The following is a 17,623-nucleotide window of genomic DNA, read 5'->3' as shown; positions in this document are numbered from 1 at the left end:
GGACTCCCCGCCATTGCCGCGTCGGGCGAAGAAGGGCGGAAATTACCGGTACCACACCAATGTGGCGATGCGACCTTCTCAAGATGGCGGCGGTGGAGGACCCCGCTCCGTCTATTCGGCTGCCTGAATGCTCCCGCCTACCCCAGACGCCGCTGACCCCACAGTCGGTGTCCGCATAGCGGGAAACGCCTCAGAAAATTGCGTGCAAGCGCTGGGCTGGCGTCGGTGTCGGCGTCGCGTTCAGGCAGCCGAATAGACGCAGCTAGAGGGGGGCCTTCCCTGCCGCCATCTTGAGAAGGTCAGAAAACAGAGTAAACGACCGCCATCTTTAGTGTGGCGATGGTCTAACTTCCGGTTTTGGCCGCCATCTTGGGTGCTGGTAGAAGCCACTTCCGGTCGAGCCGCCATCTTTAGTGTGGCACGCACAAGGCCCCCGCCCCTCACAAGGGCTTCTGTCTATCCAGCTGCCTGAATCCGGCCCGGATTCCGACGCCGGCCCCGCGCTTTCCGCGCGATTTTCCGCCGTGGTCCCCGGTGCGAGGACACGGGTGGTGGAGTCACCGGCGCCGGAGGCGGGCGACGGCCCCGCGACCGGCGGCAGGCATCGGCGCGGACACCTCTCTCAGGGGCCTAGTGCGTCCGCCATCTTGAGTGTGGCGGAAGTGTCACCCACCCTCTGCAAGGTCCTGGCAGGTTCGAATAAAAACGCCACTTACGCCGTCCCGAAAGCGCCGAACTGCGCCTTCCTTTCCGAGCCGCCCCCTTGAGAGCGGCACGCGGGCGGCTCTATTCCGACCGTGCTCGCCCGGTGCTCCCCGCCCCGGCTCGCGCTGCGACCGCGCCTCTGCTGCCCGGCAAAACCGGCCCCGCCGGGCCGCCCCCCGCGCTGTCATTCGTCGCGGTCACCGCCCCGCACGGCGCCCGCTCCTTTGCAGCGCTCTGGCCCCGCTCATGCACGCCCGTGTCCCTTGGCGCTCCGAACCGTCCTTCGCCCCTCCCCTCCGCTGCCAGACGCGGCCCCGCTCGCTCCTTGCCCTTGCCACGCTCGGCAGCCACCGAGGCCGCCGCCCTCTCGGCTCCCCCGGCCCCGGGCGGCAGCAGCGCCGGGGCGCCGTGCCGGGGCCGGCAGTGCCGCGCTCTCGCCACCAGGCGGCAGCAGCGCCGCCCAGCTCAGCCCGGGGCCGGGCCGCGCTGCGGGGCACGGACAGAGCAGAGGCAAAAGCCGGCTCAGGGCGCTCTGCAGCTCCTGCAGCCCGAGCCTCTCGGCTCCTGGCGCCAGGCACTCGCTTCTTCCCTTCCTACAGAAAAACGCCGGCTCGTTATTCTCAAAACTTGCTCATCTCTAGTCCCAGCTTCTTATATTCCTACATGCAACAGAGTAGAGAGAGAGGGCTGGCTTATTTCAAAATGAATCTACATCTAAATCCATCGCCTTTGTCTATAGATGTAAAAACAAAGAACTTGACAGGTTTGGGGATTCCACACTGTCATACACACATCCCTCCCGGTGGACTTTCTGGCAGTTTTGGGCCCCTCTGGGGGAGGGCACCCAGCAATGGCCCCCCTCATTCCCCACTCACCTGCTCCTCCACTGCATCGTGGCTCTCCCAGGGACATTGGGGTGCCCCAAGTGACATTCAGAGCCCCCGAGTCTCCACCCCCGCCCCCAGCCTTTTTTCCTCACCCCCGAAGAAGGCACAAAACGGGACAAACTTTCATAAAAAAGCAGAACAGCACTTTAATAAAGCCATTTCCATGCATACATCCCCCAAAAAGGGGCTTGGCTGGAAACATGGGGAAGGCGCAGCAGAGGGATGGGGAAAGAGAGGGATGGGCAGCAGGACAGGGGGCCCTCAAGAGAAGGGCACCATGAGGGAGAGGGACCGAGCAGCCGATGCAGACAGGGACAGGCAAAAGGACAGTGAGAGGGACAAAGAAATACAGTCACACTGCAGCACAAAGGAAAAAGGAGAGCAAGAAAGAAGGAAAGAGAAAGATGCGGGCGGCGAGGGAGACAGAGAGAGACAGAACAGGGAGAGATATTGAGCAGAATTTATTCAATAAAGGTCAGTATCGATTTCTTAAAAGAACACCAGGACATCCCTATCACGGAACTCTGCTGTCTGCTTCAACTTCACAGCTGTAAGGGAACATTTCTCCCCCCTCTCCTCTCTGCGGTGTTTATTAAATAAAGAGTGAGTATTTATTTCTTAAAAGAAAAACAAGAGAGAGGAGGCAGTGAAAGGCAATGGCATGGGGAGCACACAGGACAAGAAAGCAACACAAAAGACACACTGGACAGAGAGAAGAAAAGAGCTGGAAAGTTGGATGCAAGAGTGAAAGAAAATCAGGAACAAATGCCAGGACTTTAATTAGAGAGTGTGGCTGACGAAAGTGCCAGTAAAGCACCGGCTCGAACAGAACCTGCTGCTGGCACGGCTCGGCCCGGCACTCACTAATTAACATCTGTCTCTCGGCAGGGCCATGAATCCCCTGCTGGAACAGGAGGGGAAAGCCGAGGGGATAATGCGCACCGGGGTTGGTGCCGCTCAGCCCTAATCCCAGCCCGTGGCGCCAGTGAACGCACCCCGATCTCCGAACCTTCTCTCAGGGAAATCTCGCCTTTACCCCTTCTCTTCCCCTCCCGGTATCTCTGTGTGCCCGGAACAAACACGAGGAGAGGTTTCTCTGTTGCAGGTTCTTTGGAAATCCTACACTGACTTTAAGAATGAGCAAGAAGAGCAGAAGACAACCAGGAAACTTTGCTGCCAACCAACATCAAACCCCTCGCACCGGAGAAGAACGAACAGCTCGTTTTTACGCGTCCAAATCCCTTCAATTTTCAGCATTGTCTGTTTCCCGGCCGGCACTGTGGGAACTGCTGCGCACGGCACCACGAGTAAAACGCTCTCGTGTTCAGAAGGCACAATTGCAGAGAACAGACAGCAAAGCCGTCTCAAGGCAATTTGGGCACACAAAACCCCCCTTTTTGCACCCTGAGCTTTCTGTTAAGCCACACCTGAAATTCCAAGTTTCTCCGTACTCTGCCCCAGTGCTTCTCTCTTCCGTCAGCACCATAGGCAGGACTGATTCCATACTCACAAACCCCCCTTGCCATGATTGGCGCTCTCTGCCCACCAAGGACACGGCACCGGGCAGGGACATTTCTCCCACTCCCCAGCAGAGACCTCCTCCCGCCACATCCAGGGAACTGCAGCCGCTCGGGGAACACCAACTTCGTCCTGGGCTGGGAACAGGACAGGGACAAGGAACACTTCGAAGTCATTCCCACCTCAACGCTGCCCAGACCTGGCAGAAAGCGCTTCCTACACCTCTCCTGGAATTCTCTTTCCCGGCCCTTCCAGCTTCGGAAGGCTTCTGTGGGAGCCTCAAGTTGCGGTGCAGCTCAGAACCTGCACGTACCTAAAGCAGCCCCACGGGAACACGAAGCTTCCCTCGGGCATTTCGTTTCTTTATCCCAAACATTCTCCCCACTCAGCCACAATCTAGAAAGAACAAAAGGGAAAAGAAGGAAGACCAATTAATTCTGACATAAGGAGTCTTGACTATCCCGACACACTGCCAGGTGAAAAAGCATCCCTGCCACTCTAACAAATCCCCCTGATACTGTCTCCATTCTGTATCAATTATTTAAATGTTGTATTAAGGAGCGTAAGGACACAATGCTTGGAATTCTCAAAAACGGCTCGGCCTGGCTACTCCAAGCACTTTCCCACCCGGGGAGCTGAGCTGTCCCACATTTAAACGCCACGTTTGATCCAAATCCCATAGAAATCTGATATTGTTTGGCTCCTGAGCTTTCCCAAAAGCTGTGCAGTCAAGCCTGGAAATCCTCACTGAAGCTTTGCCATGTCACATCGGGATTTACCCTTGGGAAAACCCCACTCTGAGCACTTGGGTTTCAAGAGGTTGCACCCAATGTTACAGACACAGAATTCCTGTGGGGTTTGGCATTTCCTGCACCTCCAAACACGTGAAAAGAAGGAAGTGCAGAGTCCCGAGGCTCCATTATTGCCATTCTCCTCACATCCCTTTCCTCAGCTGCACGTGGCTTTGTGCCTCCTCTGAAGGGCTGGAAAGGAATTTGGGAACCCCCCTCAGCTTCTTCGGTTTTCAGCTTTTTCTCTGAGCCGGCCCAAAAGGCAAAGAGGGAAAAAAACCAACCCAGAACTGCATGATTCTATGACCTCTCCCTGTATTAATTTTGCACTGTTCCCTCTCAAATTTAAATCCCCAAATTTAGACAATTTACTAAAGGAATAACTGGAAGCCTATTCCCTCATCTCTGCCCTCCTTTTGCTTCCCTGGAAAACCTTGCCATCCCACACTTTCTCCAAGAGATCTGCTGGGAGTACTGCAAGCTTTGCTCTGTCAGAGTGCCAGGGGGGTTTACAGCACTTGCTCCTCTGCATCTTCACCTTTTCATCAGGTTTCCTCTACAACAGTGTTGTGGGAGAAGCTTGGAATTACTAGAAATGGATCAGGTTCACATTTTTTCCCCACCAGTTTTCATCTGCTTTGAAATTCCTGGAATTACCCTCAAATGTGCCCTGGAACACTGCTGTGAAAGGATCAGTCAGAAGAACAGCCTGAAAGCAGAAAACCACCTCCAGCAGCAGCCGGAATGATCCCATTTCTGTTCTTACCTGGTCCTGCCAGAGCTCCCACCAGCCATTGCCATTCCTAAACAAGAGCTATGGAAAGCATTCCTGCTGTCCGTGAGGGTGAGGTGCCAGTTCTGGATGTTCTTTGCTGTGGAATCGGACAACAAACAGAGCGTAAATGATTTTGGTGGTCCCTTCCAAGCCAAACCACCCCGTGATTCCATGCGTGGATCAGCACCTGTCCCAACTCCATTCCAGAAACCTCCTCCCACTAACCCAGAACTTTCCTTTTTCCGCTCAACATCAGGGATTTGCTGCCGAGTGCCCCGGGCAGGGGACGCCTCAGCCTTCCCTGGGACCGCAGCGTTCCCTGGGACGCCTCAGCATTCCCTGGGATACCTCAGCATTCCCTGGGGTGCCTCAGCATTCCCTGGGCTGCTGTTCCACGCCGATCCCGTGTCCAGCGCCGTTCCGGGCTGCAGTGCCGGGCTCTCCCCACAAGGCGGCAGCACCGGGAGCGAGCAGCCCCGGCCGGTCCCGCTGTCTCGGGGCAGCTGCGCCTTTAACCCGCCCGGAGCCGGCGGGGCCGTGAACACAGCGGGCAAAAACCCCAGCGATCCCCTTTCTTTCACCCCCAGAGGCACAGGATCGCAGCATTCCCTGGGCTGGAAGGGACCCGCAGGGAGCATCGAGTCCACATCCTGGTCCTGCACTCCAAGAATCCCACCCTGTGCCCGAGAGCCTTGTCCAGACACAAACTCTGCCCCCAGGATCCTGAAAACACAGCGGGGCTGGGAGAAGGGTAACAAGGGAGGATTTTTTACATAGTTCTCCTTGTATGATCGTTATATAATCTTATTAGATAGCCCAGGAACCCATCCCTGTACCTGGACAGCCACCCCTGTACCTGGACAGCCACCTCTGTCCCAGGATAGCCACCCCTGTGCCGGGACACCCACCCCTGTACCAGGACACCCATCCCTGTCCCGGGACACCCTCCCTTTGCCAGGACACCCATCCCTGGGCCGGAGTACCGATCCCCCGCGGCCCCCACCGTCCGCTGGGGGCTGTCGCCGTTCCCCGCTCACCTCCGAGCCCGGAGCACCCGCCCGGTGCCCCCGGCCCGGCCGCGCTGCTCCCCGGGCTCCCCGCCATTGCCGCAGCCGTCAACAAAGGACGGAAGTCAGCGGTACCGCAGCAATATGGCGATCGGGCCAATGGCTATTCGACCTTCTCAAGATGGCGGCTGAGAAGGACCCCGCTCCGTCTATTCAACTGCCTGAATGTTCCTGGCTACCCCAGGCGCCGCTGACCCCACAGACGGTGTCCGCATAGCGGGAAACGTCTCAGAAAACTGCGCGGAAAGCGCGAAGTTGGCGTCGGCGTCGCGCTCAGGCAGTCGAATAGACGCACCTGGGGGGCATTCCCCGTCGCCATTTTGAGAAGGTCAAAAACAGCGTAAACGACCGCCATCTTTAGCGTGGCTGTGACGTAACTTTCGCCATTCGACGCCATCTTGGGTGCTGTCAGAAGCCACTTCCGGTTGAGCGGACATCTTTAGCGTGGGTTTGACGTAACTTCCGCCCTTTGACGCCATCTTGGGTGCTGTCAGAAGCCACTTCCGGTTGAACCGCCATCTTTAGTGTGGCGATGATCTAACTTCCGTTTCTCGGCGCCATCTTGGGTGCTGGCAGAAGCCACTTCCGGTCGAGCCGCCATCTTTAGTGTGGTACGCACAAGGCCCCCCCCCCCCCTCACAAGGGCTTCTGTCTATTCAGCTGCCTGAATCCGGCCCGGACTCCGACGGCGGCCCCGCGCTTTCCCCGCGATTTTCCGCGGTGGTCCCCGGTGCGAGGACACGGCTGGTGGGGTCAGCGGCGCCGGAGGCGGGCGACGGCCCCGCGACCGGCGGCAGGCATCGGTGGGGACACCTCTCCCAGGGGCCTATTGCGTCCGCCATCTTGAGTGTGGCGGAAGTGTCACCCACCCTCTGCAAGGTCCTGGCAGGTTCGAATAAAAACGCCACTTACGCCGTCCCGAAAGCGCCGAACTGCGCCTTCCTTTCCGAGCCGCCCCCTTGAGAGCGGCACGCGGGCGGCTCTATTCCGACCGTGCTCGCCCGGTGCTCCCCGCCCCGGGTTGCACTGTGACCGCGCCTCTGCTGCCCGGCAAAACCGGCCCCGCCGGGCCGCCCCCCGCGCTGTCATTCGTCGCGGTCACCGCCCCGCACGGCGCCCGCTCCTTTGCAGCGCTCTGGCCCCGCTCATGCACGCCCGTGTCCCTTGGCGCTCCGAAGCGTCCTTCGCCCCTCCCCTCCGCTGCCAGACGCGGCCCCGCTCGCTCCTTGCCCTTGCCACGCTCGGCAGCCACCGAGGCCGCCGCCCTCTCGGCTCCCCCGGCCCCGGGCGGCAGCAGCGCCGGGGCGCCGTGCCGGGGCCGGCAGTGCCGCGCTCTCGCCACCAGGCGGCAGCAGCGCCGCCCAGCTCAGCCCGGGGCCGGGCCGCGCTGCGGGGCACGGACAGAGCAGAGGCAAAAGCCGGCTCAGGGCGCTCTGCAGCTCCTGCAGCCCGAGCCTCTCGGCTCCTGGCGCCAGGCACTCGCTTCTTCCCTTCCTACAGAAAAACGCCGGCTCGTTATTCTCAAAACTTGCTCATCTCTAGTCCCAGCTTCTTATATTCCTATATGCAACAGAGTAGAGAGAGAGGGCTGGCTTATTTCAAAATGAATCTACATCTAAATTAGTAGCATTTGCCTATAGATGTAAAAATGAAGACCTTAACAGGTTTTGGTATTCTGCACACATCCCTCCCTGGGAGGAATGGTAAAAAGTTAAAAACAAATGAAATTTAAACAGTAAAAAAATTTGTTACAACGGCAGAAATTTAGAAACAAACAAAGAGGAAAAATACAAGAAACGAACAAATTTCTAAAGGTAGAAAGGTTGGAAGTTAAAAACAAAGGTAGAAACAAAAAAAATTAGAAACAAAGTTAGGTAGAAATTTAGAAACAAAGTCAAAAAGGCAAGTGTTGAGCTTTTGACAGGGTACCCTTCCTTCTCAGACCAGGGTGAAAGAGCAGAGGAGGCTGCTGTTCTGCTAAGTTCTTGATTTCACAGTCTCACAGCTGTCTTGAAGGCAGAGCTTGAATGGGGTTACATGATAAAGCCAAGCAGCAGCAGCAGGCAAAAACAGCTTCTTCTATATGCTCCATACACTATATTTTTTCTTACAGAAGCGTGGATTATATTTGTTAATTGACCAGTAAGATTAACACACAATACTAGTTTTCTTGTTCTTAAGCCATCCTGGTCTAATTCCAACAGTCGTAAGCCTCACACAAGTGTTACATCTGTGTTACACAGATTTGCATCTACAGTTTCTATCAGCTCTTAGTGTTTATGTGAACACTCCATCTAAAAAATGGCAACAGTGCCATTCAATCTAGATTTTGTCTAAAGTAAAGAATTCTGTGAAAAGGTAACACTGCTGAAGCAAGAGCTGTGTTGAAGATCTCTGCTACAGCTTTTTCATGACTAAGGCACTTGGCATCTATTTCTACTAAAAGTTAAAAATCCGTAGTTCTATTGCACTTTGCTGTGGCTTCATGGATGCCAGCTTGTCCAAAGGTTTCAATTCAAACCTAAGGCTTTGGCTTCCCTCTGGGCCTGAGGCCAGAGGAGCCTCCACTCTAAGAAGGTTAGAAACAAGGTTAGAAAGGTAAAAGTTAGAAAGCAAAAAATACATTTAGAAAGGCACAAAGTTAGAAATGTAGAGTGTTAGAAACAAACAAAGGCAGAAAGGTAGAAATGGGGAGAAAAACAAAGGTAGAAAGTTTCAAAGTTAGAAGCAAACAGAGGCAGAAAGGGACAAATCTAGCAAGTTAGAAACAAACAAAGGTAGAAAGTCAGAAAGGTAGAAATGAACAAAGGTAGAAAGTTGGAGAGGCAGAAAGTGCAGAGGCTGGCAGCAGCCATTCCAGCCTTAAGGAGAGCCCTGTGGAGAAGAGCAACTTGTTCCATTGATCTTCACTTCGAGAAGGGCCTTCTGCTCTCTTGGGAAAGATGCAGACCAGGCCATGACTCCAGCTAGAAGCAGCAGGTGGGAATGCTTTTCCTTCACCTCCCAGAAAGCTGGGAGCTTTCATGTTTGAGTCAGTGGCCTAAAAGGGGCAGAAAGTCTGCCCTGACAAGTGTGTGGGCATGGATCTGTTTGGTCTTGCCCTGTGCCCATTCCCAAAACTCTCTTCAAACTTGCCCAAAATAGCAACACAAAGCCTGGGGCAGATTGTGCCTGAAGAAAGAATGGTCTCTGTTTTTTTCCAAGCTGCTACAGAAACAAACTAAGGTAGAAAGGTAAAAATGAACAAAGGAAGGAAGGTGAGAAAGGTAGTTTGAAAGTGAGAGGCAGGCAGAGAGGCAGGCAGAGAGGCAGGCAAATAGAGAGAAAAAGGAATAGAGAAAGAGAAGAATAGGGTTTGAGAGAAAAAGAAATTGTGTTTAAAAGAGAATTAGTGTTGAAGAGAAAAAGAGCAACTGAGAACTAGAGTGACAGAGACATCCAGAAAGAGTTAAACAGTGAGAAAAAGAGAAAGAGTAAAAAGTCAAGTGAGGAATAGACTGAAAAGTAAAGCAAAGGAGAGTAGCAAAGCAAGAAATAGGGCAAAAAATTACTAAAGCACACCAAAGGAAGAGAGCAACCAAAAGGGGGGTGGGGGGGTATCTTTATTAGGGTTTCTTCAACTTTATTGAATAAGGGTTTTTTAGTTACACTTCAGCAAAGCAAGTGGAAACAACAATGTGCACAAGCACAAATCCAATCCATCTGCACACTGGTCAAAGTCCAATTGACATCCAGAGCAATACGTGCAAGTGCAGCGGCAAACACGAACACAGAGCAACACAAGCCAACCCCATCACAGTACAACCTAACAATTGTTCTATTTCTGGAAAATGTATGACATCTTATTGGTCCAGGAAACCCAAAACAACAGCAGCAGACAGAGAACAAAACACTCACCCACCACCCACCTCCTTCAGCTTCCACACAAACCCACCCTCGCTCTCGTCTCGAGAGCACCCCATGGGAAGGCGGTTCCCGGGAGCCCCAAAATCATCGCGCCTGACAAATGCCCAGCCCCGGCACGGTCAGCACCCAACCCCTGGCGATGAACGTCACCTCACAGAGCGGCCGGGGCCCAGATAAAAAAACCCAGCTGGGAGGGAAAAAAACCCCAGACAGCAGAGCTGGGTTGTTTTTACTCTAAGTTAAAAAGTAGCTGAAAAGCCTGAAAGGCAAAACTCACACCCACACAAGGTTAGAAGCATTCCACACACGCACTCTTCTCTCAGAGACCCCCGCTGCCAATATGGCTCAGAACAATGCTGATAAAGCATTGAGACATAAGAAAGCCCTGTGACACAGAAGACAACAGACACAACATCAACACAAACTACCTAACACAGACACAAGCTGAAACTGCCCAGCAGGTTCAAGTGACAGATCCAAGATTCCTAGTACAACATGAGCCAGAGGCCGATGATGCCAAAGGAAAGAAGACTCTATGGCAGCAGCATTTGACAGTGAAAGATAACTCCTTATGAGAAGTTAGTGCCAAAGCTGTTAAGACGATGCCTGAGAAGGTTGGAAGGCCTAGAGACCAAGGCCATGACTGCCAGGTGATAAAGGGATCCAATAGAGAACAACTCTGCCGGCAAAGGCCAAAGTGACACCGCAAAATGTGACTGACAAATGGCTGAGATGCACACATGCTATGCTCGGAAGCGCTCCAGGGTGGCTACGCCGATGAGCAGGTAAAACAGAGCGTGGCAATTGCGCCAGACCCAAAGGCAAGCTCCGAAGGCGAAAAGATCCACGACGACATGGAGACTCAAAGAAGATCAATGATGCAAAACTTAGGAGAACGCAGAGATGGGCTGGAACTGCTGACCAGCAAACACATAGGTGATGCTGAGGAGAAACCCTCTCCCTTTCGTTCCAATGGGCCCATCCCACTACACCCCTCTCCTCAGCTAACTTCAAATTGCCTCCTGCGATTCCCAAGGTTTTTCCCTTATCCCAACCACTGGTCCCAACACTTAGCTCGCTGAAGACAAGTGAAAAAACCCCATCCTGAACAGAAAAGAGTGCATCAGCACCATGGATATCGATACGTTCTTTGCAGTCCACTTCGGCGGCTGCAGAAGATGGAAAACGAGAAAATTCAGACTGTGACAACACATGCCAGAAGAGACCCCTTCCACAATGCTCCCCTCTCTCCTAACTGCCGAGGCTCATTGCTTACCTGCCGCTTCCAAACTTCAGCTCCACACCTGCTCACAGTACCTAAGACAACAAAACAGAAAATGTCACTAATCACCCTTGAGAAGAGCAATCCCCAGACTACTCCACACCACTGCCCTGGGCTCAGCTCATATCTTCATCCAACTCCGGAGGTGGCCGGGACAACACCTACAAAACAAAAAGGGACACGCTTAGCACGCTGCCACACACCGCTCGCCTATTAGTCACCCTGCCTAAATGCCGACTCACCTGCTCACCTCTGCTCCTTGGCACCCCTAGGGCAGCGGCAGCACCTGCAAAGCAACAAAGCAAAAAAGCCTGCTGAGAGACTGTGAAACCACAACCTCCCCACTCCAATTGAGGTACACTACCCCTCTACCTTAAGCTTGCACCCTCCTGGCCTCCAGCATCTGGGTCAGGCCATCTTGTGAGTGGATCACCTGAAATACACAAACAACAATGGATGCTTAGAACTGCACCAAAAATTGATACCTGAGCAATAACAACAGGTTCTGTCCACTGGTCACCGCTCACCTTGCTCCATTGACCTTGAATGCTGATATCTGGCATTACTTCCTAAAAACAGACAAAGAACAATGCTGGAACATAGCCACCACTTACCCTGCAAAGACAAACAGTGACTGATCTTCCTGTGGGAATCCCCTCACCTGGTACAGGGCGCTCTGCCACAGATTTAATCCATCTGCATCTGAAAGAAACTTATGACAAAAGTCAAAGTGCTGCATCATAACTTAACAGCTCCAAACATCTTGCATCAATCTAGAAATACCATCTTGAAGTCCAACTACACCCTACATCACAAATTTCAAGTCCGCAGCACACAACTCTCCCACTGATCACAAGCATAAGGCTGTTGACCAGGAGGTGTGGGATAACTGCAAAACTGTGGGCTGGACAAATTAACAGTATAGTTAGTTCTATTACACCTACACACCAGACTATGTGGCAGGGCAGAGCAGCCCCAGGCCAAATACACCCATTACACAGGAGATGACAAACAAGGGAATGCAAGGAGGAGAGAAAACCCTCAACAAGAACAACCGCAAGGAGTGAAAGAATGCAGAATGAGATGACCTAGGTGAGACTGATGGTGAGCCAACGAGGCTCGAAGAACCCTAGCAAAAAGATGCTAACAGAACAACTTATTCCAAGAACCGCAAAACTGCAAGGATGGATGCCCGAGAATCATACAGTCAGAATCCTCTACCTATCTTCGCATCTTACAAGCCCTAAGCTGCTATAAAGGATTATCGTGGTGCACAGCGGTTAATACAGCTCAGAACAAGACCATAAAAGACACCCAAATGAACACCTCTAAAGAGAGATGTAATTCTGATACATGTCCAAACTCACTAGTCAAAGGCTGGACAGTGTTGGTACCAGGCCAATAAATGCAGAGATCAGAGATGCTAAGGGTGATGCCCAGCATTTCCTATAAGCCCCTCGAAGGGGTAAGACAAAAGCCACAGAACACACCAAAGACACCACACACACTGGGACTGCTCTGCCCTGCACACCTCGGCACTGTGACCAAAAGCAAGACTGTCCCTTTATGTGGCCTAAGGGGCCCCTTCTTGGATATCCCCATCTCCAAAGCTGATTTAAAAATCCCTCCCAGCAAGCCTGACCCAGCACCCCCCTTTCATCCCCTCTGTGGGTCGTAACCCTCGACTTATCTCTTGGACAACTGGGGATGTAAATCTGCATCCAGCGCAAAAGAAGATTCCCGCCTCGCCACCTGGGAAGTTCATGCTGCTGCCAGGCTGTTCTCAGTCGGCTACAGTAAAGAGAACCAAACATCAGTGCATGAACTTATTGGCACATCGACCAAAACCCGACAATTGTGCTACTCTCCATCTCCTAAGAAGGCCCAGGTCCTTGGGCCACACACTTCGGCTGCGCTCCGAGGCCGCCGTCACAGGGTATACCTGGGTTAAGAGGGGACAAGGTGATGCAGCACTGCTGAAACTTGAGTGGACCCTCGCTGCTCCTCCCTCCCTCCCCGACTCACCGCAACTCCTCAGCCGTTGCTGAAGGCTACCCGGATGGTACCTTCTAAAGGAAAAGGTAAAGGCTTCATTGCAGAGTCCTGTAACACTTCTGGAGGGCTCACAGGGGCAGCAAGCCAGGTCTGTGGGCCAGCTGGCAAGGAGATTCAGCATAGTAAAAGTGGCCCACTAAAATACACAAACAACAACAGACTCTTAGAGCCACACCAGAACTTGGCACCCAAGGCATAACAACTCATTCTGTCCATCAGTTGCCACTCACCTCGCCCACTTGACCTTCACTGCTGATAACTGGCTTTACTTCCTAAAAATAAAGAAAAAGAACAATGCTGGAATATAGCCACCATTTACACCTCTCCTGAAAAGCCAAATAACAACAGACCTTCCCAGAGACAAAGGGGCAAAACAAAATGGAAAGGTGTGTACCCACATAGGCAGCTGTGAGACAATACCATGTTCAGAATGCTCCCTATATCCTTACAATATTACAAGCCCCAGAACATTACAACTCACAGCTAGAAACAATGGATGGCAATACAACGAGGAGCAAGGCTTCAAGAGACCTCTGACTCAATGTTTCCAAGATGCAATTCCAAGACATGGCTGAACCTGCCAGTAAAAGAACGAACTGTACCGGTGTCTTGCTGAGAAATGCAAATGTTAAGAATCTAGAGATGATGGCTGACACTTGCAATAAGGCCCATGAGGAAAAAAGGCAGAAATATCTGATCCAAAGGATCCCAAAGACACACTAGACAACACGAGATCGACTAGAACTGCTCTGCGCTGCATGCCCTACAGTTACAGTCAAAAGGAGAGCTGCTCCCTTTAGCTGTCTCAAAAAGCCCCTTTGAGGACATCCCTTTCCCCTCTGCTAATTTTTAAATATTTCCTGGGAATTTCCAACCTGCTACCTTGCTATTGCCCCATCTCCAGGTCATGGCCCCCAACATGACTCCACATTGCACACAAAATGAGTCCACCTCGGCCGTTTCAGAGAAAGATTGCTACATTAGCCTCTCAGCTTGCTACAATAAAGAAAATCAAAATGAATGCATGAGTTTAGTAGCACATGGGCCAAACCCCAACAATCCAGCTACTTGCTATCTCTTAAGTGCACCCAGGTCCTCAAGTGTCTAGCTTTGTCCCAAATCAAAGACTGGGGCCATGATCATGATGGACCCCTGCATTAGTAAGAGACAAACCAGCATTTCTGTGAGTGCAGTGGATGCATTCACATGCTTTAAAACACATAAAGACATAAACACATCTGCTATGCTGGTAGAAAAACCTTAGGGGGCCACCCAAATGGATACTGTTTCTCACTGTGCTGCCTTCAAAACCCCTCACAGTAATTCCTAACCCAGTACCCTGCTCTTATTCCCTGTCCCAATCACAATCCTTGACTTACCTATCAGAAGCCTGAATTTCAGACACCATCTTTGCTATGGGTAAGGTCTGTTTTGTGATACGATGAATCTGCTAAAAGAACTTAACGTTTTGTACTTGACACAATCTAGAATTTCAGGAACCTGGAACAGTCATTAAAAAAAACTAAGAACAGAAATGGAAATTACAAAAGCACCTTGCTGCCCCTAAACATCCAACCCAAAATTGTGAACTTAAATACTCCCTGTGCTGAATGTTATCTTCTTCACAATGTCTTCAAAGCTTCTACTACTTTAGTTACCAAAAGCATTTTCTGAAAAAAATCTGCAATAACCTGAAAGATTCCCTTCACTAACATAACATAAAAGCTCTTACCCCAGGCAGACCCAGAAAGGGAATAAGTTGCTTTGTTGAGGGCTGGAGTTAATATACCCCTGGCCGGGTCCACCTCTCATTCCCACAATGCCTGGGAAAAGGGAGGTGGCAAATCTCACTAGGTATAAAAGCTCTCAGAGGAAGTGTAGCTACTTGGTTCTTCTGACTTAAATTCAAGGTGAGTTAAATACTGAATAGAGAAGAAAGCTCTTTAGGGGAAAGAAATAACACCTTCTTTTTTGCTACAACTCTGTTATGCAAAAGGGCAGGGACTGGGTAAGAAATAAAACTTTATGTTTTAGTGGCATAGGTAGATAAGTGAGATAACTTGTTGTTAATTTGCCTAATTGGTCCTTAGTAGTATTGCCAAGTAGCACTGTGTATGTGGCTAAGGAGGGTGGAGAACAATAGTAGTTATATGAATGGTGTCACTTTCATAGGAGTTTCTAATTAGGGCTATATGCATTATAAATAAAAATAAGAAAAATAATAGATTCCTGGGTAGTATTAGAGCTATATATGTGCTAGGGTTGCTCCTATACAAGATATTTGATACTGGGACATGGGTAGAAGTGCCCTAAAATGCAGGTTTAAGCCCTTAAAATACCAAAAAAAGGGGATCTTCCTTCAATTGACCCCCTTAAAATGAGGGAACAGGGCGTGTTTGCCTCCACTTAGATGAATATAATGGCAAATAAATGGTTTCTCCCCTTTACTTTAATCCTCTAAGCTATTGAAATAAGAGGGGTGTCTTGGTTTGAAAAACAGGTGGCTGTTAAGGAAGGCAGGAGTCTCCCTTGGAATAGCAGATGTAACCCCCTTCCCTCGGAGTTATTGTAATTTTGAAATCAAAGGGCTTTCAGGTAAAGATGTGGGAAATAGGAATAACAGTTCTTTACTACTATATACCTATATGTGTATAGCCAGCTAAACAAACAACAAAAACTCTGGCAGTAACAGCAAACGATCACAAACCCAGTCCCAGCCTTCTCGGCTGTCACGCTATTTCCCCTCGGGTGCAGTTCCGCTCGCAGCCGGCTCCCGGTGAGCAGGGCAGGTGCGATGGTTCCCCCGCGGAACCAGGGGGAACCCGGGGGCGCTCCGGAGCGAGCTCGGGGAGCACGCGGCACCGGTGCCCTGGGATCCTGGGAAGGAATGGAACAAAAAAATTTTCACAAACCCCTGGGCAGCCGATCCCGGCGGTGTCCGGCCGGACTCTCAGGAACGGCAGGGACGACCACAAATCCCGGGTGGCTGACGAGATGTATCCAAACTGCCGAGCTGCGCTGGGAACCCCCCAGAGGCCTGGGCAGGCAGGGCGTGCAGGGCTACAGAGCAGCGAAGGGTCGAAGCCACGGCCCGGCTCCCAGCGGGGCAGGGAAGGCCGGCTTGGGATCCCGGGCCTTCTCTGGCAGAAGGAAAAGCAGCCGACGAAACACCTTCCCTCTCCGTCCCAACTCCAGGAACTGATCATCCACACACCCAGGTGAAACAAAAGAGTAGCCAGATGCACCCCTCCCCCAGAGGCTAGGTCCTTTGTCTTAAATGCCTAGCAATTTGTCCCCCTAGCAACACGAATGGAGAAGATTCCTTTAACAACAACAAAAAAAAAAAAAAAAAAAAAAAAACCAAACAAACAAACAAAAAAAAAATAGGAGAGCTCCTAAAACGCCAACAAGGGGTGTGCCTTACTTTAAATCTCTCAAATGCTGGAAAAAGAGGGATTTTTCCCCCTCAATTCAAACCCTTAAAAAGGAGGGACAATTGGGCTTCCCCCTCAATTTAAGCCTTAGGATGATGGAAGTGTGGCAGTTACCTTAATTCAAACTTATAAAATAGTATTATCAAGGTTTTCCTCTTAAATTTAAACTGGAAAGTAGGGATTCCCTGTCAACTGATATCTCGAACAGCACAGAAAACGTGGGGTTTCCTTCAACTGATATTATTAGAATCGCTGGGGAAGTAGATTCCCCCTCAAGTTGAACACTGATAATTATGGAAAAGGAAGTGTTTTCCCTCAATTTAAACCCCTTTTTTCCTAGTAACCCCTTTCTGGGGGCTCTGGGGAGGGACTGACAAGCTGAAAGGGGAAAAGTTGAAAGTTTCCCCCGGGACCCTACATGCTGCCCCACCTGCTCAGGTGCTGCCCCTTGGCAAAAGGGCTTTTCCCTGGGCTTTTTACTGAGGCGATGGTCTGTGCCCAGGTGCATTTGGCTGCTCCCCAGCCCCTGCTGGATGCTCCAGCCATTGTTCCTGGAGGGACACTTGGGATGCCTCCCCCAACCCCTCTCAACTAGCAGCTCCCTGCATAGGTATGCCCAGGAAACCACTGAAAGCAGCCTCTGGCAGGATTTGCTCCCTCCTCATCCTCACTGGTTGCACCTGGGGCTGCTGCACCTTGGGGTGGGAGGTGAGGTGTGGAAAGGTACTGCTGGTTGTTCCCTCCCCTGCATGGCCCATTGTCCACCCCTGAAACACCGGGATCCAGGCTTTCCTTTCTGTGGAAAAGGACCGACCTTTTCATTTGGGTACCTGTGGCCAAAATTGGGATTCTGTCTCAAACGTCCCTATGTCCTAAGTTTGTAATTACTGAAGAAATTCCCCACAGATCATAAGCAACTACTGGTAATTTTTCCTCTGTAACCATTACTGAATTGTGTTTCTGTGGAAGTGTTTGATGCACTCCTTAAGGGGTCAGGGGTTTAGCTGGGTTGTTTATGGCTAATCCTGACAGGCCCAGACTGAACCTGAGCACCCCCATTGCTGGTCCACCCTGAATTTCAGTGAAATAAATATTGATATCATTTATAAATACTCTCTCTGCCTGCTACTCAGTCTTTCCCCGTGCATCCAGGGAGCAGCTTTACTCTGCCCTTTGATCCCACCCGCAGCTCTCCGGCCCAAA

General features: G+C 51.5%; 1 protein-coding gene across 1 annotated transcript in view; it reads left to right on the top strand.

Moving 5' to 3' along the window:
- The first annotated feature begins 14,884 nt into the window (after positions 1 to 14,884).
- SYNJ1 (synaptojanin 1) overlaps positions 14,885 to 17,623 on the top strand; it is a 55,096-nt gene continuing 52,357 nt past the window's right edge. Inside the window, exon 1 of the mRNA XM_069027224.1 lies at positions 14,885 to 14,896. The gene's annotated coding sequence lies outside the window, so the exon portion shown is untranslated. The remainder of the gene's footprint in view (positions 14,897 to 17,623) is intronic.

Source organism: Aphelocoma coerulescens, chromosome 1 (assembly GCF_041296385.1).
Source record: "Aphelocoma coerulescens isolate FSJ_1873_10779 chromosome 1, UR_Acoe_1.0, whole genome shotgun sequence".
Lineage (NCBI taxonomy): Eukaryota > Metazoa > Chordata > Aves > Passeriformes > Corvidae > Aphelocoma > Aphelocoma coerulescens.
The sequence above is the reverse complement of the archived record's forward strand: the minus strand, read 5'-3'. Positions and strand labels throughout refer to the sequence as shown.